This window comes from Astyanax mexicanus, unplaced genomic scaffold (genome assembly GCF_023375975.1).
Source record: "Astyanax mexicanus isolate ESR-SI-001 unplaced genomic scaffold, AstMex3_surface scaffold_36, whole genome shotgun sequence".
Lineage (NCBI taxonomy): Eukaryota > Metazoa > Chordata > Actinopteri > Characiformes > Acestrorhamphidae > Astyanax > Astyanax mexicanus.
In genome coordinates this window covers 729,027-735,757 of record NW_026040046.1, presented here as the reverse complement: position 1 = coordinate 735,757, position 6,731 = coordinate 729,027, and positions in this window count along the sequence as shown.

Sequence of the window (6,731 nt, the reverse complement as noted above, 5' to 3'; positions counted from 1 at the left end):
ACTGTTCAACTGTCCACAGAGCTGAACAAACATTCCCAGAAGTATAAACGCAACCCTGCATACTCACATACTGTAGGCTACACTGTAGGGAACACGTTGGCTCAAATGCCGTAATGCTCTGCTGTTTGAAAGCATTAAATTGAATGCAGACAAGACAAAAACAGAATGACAAATATGTCATACCCAGTGTTGGGCACCTTACTTTGAAAAAGTAATTAGTTATAGTTACTCGTTACTTCTCCAAAAAAGTAACTGAGTTACTAACGGAGTTACTCCACTATAAAAGTAATTAGTTACCAGTAAAAGTAACTATCGCGTTACTTTTTATTATTCGCCCGTCAAAAAAAGGAAATCAATTATGCATTTACTATTATTATTAGAAAAATAACAAAAAATAACAAACGAAAATAAACCCAAAATGTTGACAAAAATATAATCTAACGAATTTCAAAAAAATAAAACGAAATTCTCCACACAACCAAAGAAAATTACTAAAACTTGTAATACTGAAAAAAACGGAAAAACGCGTCTGGGGATGAAATTTAACAAACCAAGCCACACTCAAAAGAAATATGTATATATAAAACAAAATAATGGACAAAAACAACAATTTAATGCCCGTTAAAATGGTATTAATATAACAGCTTCACCAAAAGAGAATAGAGCTTAGATCATGCCCAAAAAATCCGACCCAGCCGGAGCCCGTGCACGTTCTGCCCAAGACCGAACCATAAACTGTCATTATGAGCCTGACCCGATCCGCCCCATAAACTGTCTGTTTTCGGGCTGATTGAATGAGCGAAATATAATCAGAATTATGTTAATTAACACTGTAACATAAAAGCATAGAACTATTATTTAATTTAAATGATTTTTAAGAACAGCTACACACAATGCTGCAAGTCAAACGCGGAGGCGTTCACGTGCGCCCAGAGCTACGTGATTACATTTTTCATTTTTATTATAGTTTAATTTTATTTTGTTTTTATTTTTTCTGTTCATTTTAGGGTGGGCTTGCTAGCGCGAGCGCTTTACACAAGAACTAACGGACCACGAGTGCCGCGCGCTCGGCACAACAACTCCCGCTGTACAACTCCGCTTATAAATAAATTAAACACAAAAATGAGGGTATTCTATCAGTAATTTCAGTTCGTTTTAGTTAGTTTTATAAACACAAAATACAGTTCGAGTTATGTTTTTTCCTTTTAATTACCGTTTTTATTAGATTCAGTTAACACAAATGTTTTTCACTTTCAGTTTTCGCTATTTCGTTCGCTGTAGTGAACAATAATAATTGGTTACTTAGCAACATTGTGATTATCACACCAGAGCTTTATATAAAATAAAAATAGGAGCCCGATTTCGGGTCGGTCCTCAGGTCAGGTGGGATTCGGGCAGAGAATCTAAGCTCTAAAATAGAAAGCAGCAGCACCACAAAAACCGGAGCAGCTAAAAAGAGCTTAACGTCCTTAATTCGGAACTTGGGTTGTCCAGGGCAATCACTGAATTGATTAGAGCACGCAAATCGTCACAATTGTGCCTCACTTCACCACGCCAACCCACAGGCACTGCGGCCAGAAGCTCAAGTTCACCGGACAGAGGAGGGGTTAACCAGGGCAAAGCGAAATAAAAAAAAAAGTTCATAGAGCTGCTAAAGTAACGTGCAGTAACGGGGTGTCGGAAATGGTAACGGCGTTATAGTTACAGTCAGAGTAATTTGTTAGATTACTCGTTACTGAAAAAAGTAACGGCGTTAGTAACGCCGTTAGTTTTAACGCCGTTACTCCCAACACTGGTCATACCCAACTTGCATACCATGGTGGCTCAACAAGCCTGAGAAGCCGTCTTAACACAGTGAAAAACGAGAATATTCCTTGCAGGTTCTTTGAAATGGATTGATATAGTAAAACATAAGGAAACACCTGGGGCCAAATCACTTATAAGTGTTCCTTTTTAAGTTGTGATGCTATTTTAAAGGCGAGTTGTGCTATTTTGTTACATTTATTTTTTATTTATTTAAATTGCTGCTATTTTAAGAGCCCATGGTGCTATTTATGCAAAAGAATATTACACTTAGTGTTTTGCATTTAACCAGTTTCTATGTGTGTTTTGTGATTTCTATTTTAAAATGTATTATACTTTAAAATTAATTTGTAACTTTTTAATGTGTATTTTTGTGTGCTGCACTGCTATAATTTCAAGGAGCTCACATTGTGTTGAATTCACTTTTTAAATAGAACTTAACATGTTTATGTGTGCTCTGCTGCTATGATGCAATACCATGTGACTCCTGTTCCATTTTATAATCTGAATCCTAAATTCCTTAGTTGGGTTTTTTTTCGGTTGTTTGTCACTGGTTTTTGGTTTAATAGTGTGAAGGTGGTTTAAATTGTAAGTTCTTAAGTGTCAGTAGCAATTAGTAAGCTATCCAAAATGGCTGTTAGGGTCACCACAGTTTTAGGTGATAGCTAGGCTGTGGCCAGGCAGTTGCTTTCCCACATGGTTGCTTATGTGTTAGAAGGAAGTGGTTATAATGTTTTGTGGTTGCTAAGATAGTGTGTTGTCTGTGCTCATTGCCAAAGGTTTACTGTAGTGATCCAAATGCATGTTTGAGTGTTGATTTCTGACAGACGTCTGTTTAATGTATATGTTATGGGAGTTAAAGTGGCAATTTAATACCCCTAAAACGAGAACCAGTGACTTTATTTACAGTATTTACTGTTGACCATCACTTACCATCTGTGATCTCTTCTGTGTCATCTGCTGCATTTCTCATTTTTAAATGCTACACATTTATAACATAGCCTATAAAATTTAGTGATACCTTTGAGATCAACATGTTTTGTGACTCCTGAACAACTGGGAGAAGACCCTGAAAGGCTTGAGAATGACCCTGAAGCAGAATGCAAAAAGGTTAAATTCAGAGTAGGGCCTAATTAAAATGATTGCATGATATTTGAGTTAAACTGTGTCATACAATGGATCATGGTGCATAACATTTTATATATTTAAATATATATTTAATGGGACTGTCAGTTAACTCAATTAAATAATTAAAGACAAATTAATGCAATTAAAATAACTCTGATTAAACGACTTAATTGATGCCCTTCGACCCAGTGAGTCATCAACAGTTGCAATTCAGACTGCAGCTAACAGTTGAAAAAAAATGCACAATTTACATGGCAAAAAATTATATGAGATTAATTTTGATTAATTAATCACAGAGCATGACCACCACAGAGCAGATATTACTTGGGTAGTGGGTCTTTATCAGTATTGGTGTCACTCTTGTTGGCATGGTGGTGGTGTATGAGGTGTTAGTCAGGTTTGTGGAGTTTTTAAACACCTCAGTGTAATTGCTTTCATTGAGAATTGTCCTCCAACCACTTATGAAGGATGACCAACACAAACAGTACAGCAACAGATGAGCTTCTGTCTCTGACATTACATCTCCAAGGTGGAGCAGCTAGGTACGAGTGTCTAATAGAGAGGATAGTGGATGTACACCATGCCAGTGTCACTTCAGTGCTGAGAATGACCCCTGCCCCCAACTTTAGTAAAAGCTGTTCTGTATTGGCCCTAAAAATATTAGTTTGTGAAAATACAGTGAGGAAAATAAGAACTTGAACACAATGCCACTTTGTAAGTTCTCCCACTTAGAAATCATGGAGGGGTCTGGAATTGTCTTCTTAGATGCATGTCCACTTTGAAGAAGAAAAAAAAAGGAAATCACAATGTATGATTTTTTAATCATTTATTTGTGTGTAACTTCTGCTGCAAATAAGTATTTTAACATATGCCAATCAGCAAAAATTCTGGCCCTCAAAGACCTGTTATTCAGCCTCTAAAAACCCCACTTCACTTCACTTATTATTCTAAATTAGAAGCACCTGTTTGAGGTTGTTAGCTGCATAAAGACAACTATCCACCCCACACAATCAGTAAGACTCTAATTACTAACATGGCTAAGACCAAAGAGCTGTCCAAAGATACCAGAGACAAAATTGTAGACCTTCACAAGGCTGGAAAGGGCTACAGGGCAAATGCCAAGCAGCTTGGTGAAAAAGGATCAACTGTTGGAGCAATTATTATAAAATGGAAGAGGCTAAACATGACTGGCACTCCACGCAAGACCTCACCTCGTGGTGTATCAATGATTCTAAGAAAGGTGAGGAATCAGCCCAGAACTACACGGGAGGAGCTGGTCAATGACCTGAAGAGAGCTGGCACCACTGTTTCCAAGGTTACTGTGGGTAATACACTAAGACATCATAGCTTAAAGTCATGCATGGCATGGAAGGTTCCCTTGCTTAAATCAGCACACGTCCAGGCCCGTCTCAAGTTTGCCCATGACCATTTGGATGATCCAGAGGCGTCTTGGGAGAAGGTTCTGTGGTCAGATGAGACCATCCCTGCTGTGAAGCATGGGGGTGGAAACATCATGCTTTGTGGGTGTTTTTCTGCACATGGGACAGGACGACTGCACTGTATTAAGCAGAGGATGACCGGGGTCATGTATTGTGAGATTTTGGGGAAAAACCTCCTTCCCTCAGATAGAGCATTGAAGATGGGTCATGGCTGGGTCTTCCAACATGACAATGACCCGAAGCACACAGCCAGGATAACCAAGGAGTGGCTCAGTAAGAAGCATATCAAAGTTCTGGAGTGGCCTAGCCAGTCTCCAGACCTAAACCCTATAGAAAATCTTTGGAGGGAGCTCAAACTCTGTTTCTCAGCAACAGCCCAGAAACCTGGCTGAATGGGCCAAAATCCCTGCTGCAGTTTGTGCAAACCTGGTGAAAAACTACGGGAAACATTTGACCTCTGTAATTGCAAACAAAGACTACTGTACCAAATATTAACATTGATTTTCACAGGTGTTCAAATACTTATTTGCAGCAGTAACAAACAAATAAATTATAAAAACATTGTGATTTCTGGATTATGTTTTTTGAAGATTATGTCTCTCACAGTGGACATGCACCTAAGATGAAAATTTACCATAGTGCAGTAATTTAGTAGTTTAAACTAAAAGCTAATGACAAATAAAAACTAGAACAAACTTACATTTCTAATTCACCTTTTTGTTCTTTGTTCTTACAGGAAAGCTGTTCCTGTAAAAATAATTTATCTGCTTGCAGTTCTTTAATGGTTTCTTGGAGGCCTTTCACTTTTTCTTTTTCAGCAGCCAGAAGAACCTTGGTCACTTCCAAACTGTGCTGGGCTGTGGGTGATGCTAAAAAAAATGATGGCATTGATTAAAAATGTTTGTTCTTTAGCAACTCATAATAGTTTCCTCAATCGAAAAGAAATTTGTATGTCTTTGTGAAGAATAATACAACAATAACAGCAAAATCTTCGGTTTTACTTCAGTGAAACAGAACCTTCACAAAAAAAGCTGTAATTCCACAGAAATAGGTGGGTATATAGCAAACTAAGACAACAAAGAAAACACAAAAACTAGCTAATTTATTTTCTTATGTATTCTAATATGTTACCTGCTTTATGCTGTTGAGGTGACTGTGGGACACTCCTTTCTGGAGAGGAAGCCCTTTGAGGTTCTTTGGCTCCCCCACCTCTGCACCTTCTAGTATTCATCTAACATACAAATGAGTAATCTTAATGTTACATGAGACAAACATTGGTTAAAACAGCACAATAGTTGCATACAAAATAGCATACAATATCACACAAAAAATGTTAAAAATATTACAAACATTTTAGTGACATTGTACAACGTGCCCTGCCTAACATTGTTAAAGCATACGTGTCTTTATGTACCTCAGTAACTCAGTGGCTAAATGGTAAAATGCTCAACCTAGATGGACAGAGAGAGAGAGAGAGTGTGTTTAGGATCATTAATCCTAGATTTTTATATTAATCAGTTTCTTCTTTTTTCTCAAGTAAATTGAAATAGCGTCAAAGAGCCAATTAAATAGCGGGATTCATTATGGATGATTACAGATACTTTACTTAAAAAGTACCAAGTAGTTAAACAATGAGGAAAAAGAAATCCTGCATAGAAGAAAAAGACGCATCAATAATTGTTTTATAACCGCATCGCAGACTTCGTAATCGAATCGAATCGTGAGGTGCCTAGAAGTCCCAAAACTAAGCTCCACCTATTTTCAGCCACCTCTTAGGAAACACTGGAAATCTAAGATGACTGTAAATAAACAGATGTTTTAGGAGATACTTCTAAATAAATAAATGAGTTTCAGGAGAAATATATGTGCAAATTTACTTTTGAAAATATATAACCAAGTTATTATTTTAATAATCTAACAGGTACAGAACTGCACTGTGGAGTTCAGACTGAACTAAAAACTGCTGTTCATCAATCTTTGCAATAAAAATATTCAGAATGTAATTACTTTATCTTTCCGACTGCTACTGCTGCACTGTTGGTGGGAGTTCCAACTAATGGTTGTATAAGATACTGCAGCTTAATTTCACAGTGAGCTCCTGTAAACCGAACTTTTGAGTCCTTTTTGGATTAAAATTGGCCGATACCGACACACCGCCGATAGTTTATCCCAACTCTAATATAGTGTTTAACTGCAACGCAAAAATGCATTCTATAGTAGCTTGTGTGTACCTCTGCAGGGACTGGGGTGGGTTGGACTTTGTGCTTGTGTTTCTGGTAAAGAGAGTGAATATGGAAAAGAAACAGGTTTACATGCAGTATAACCAGGTGTAATAAAATAAATCTAGATTTTAGGTTAAAT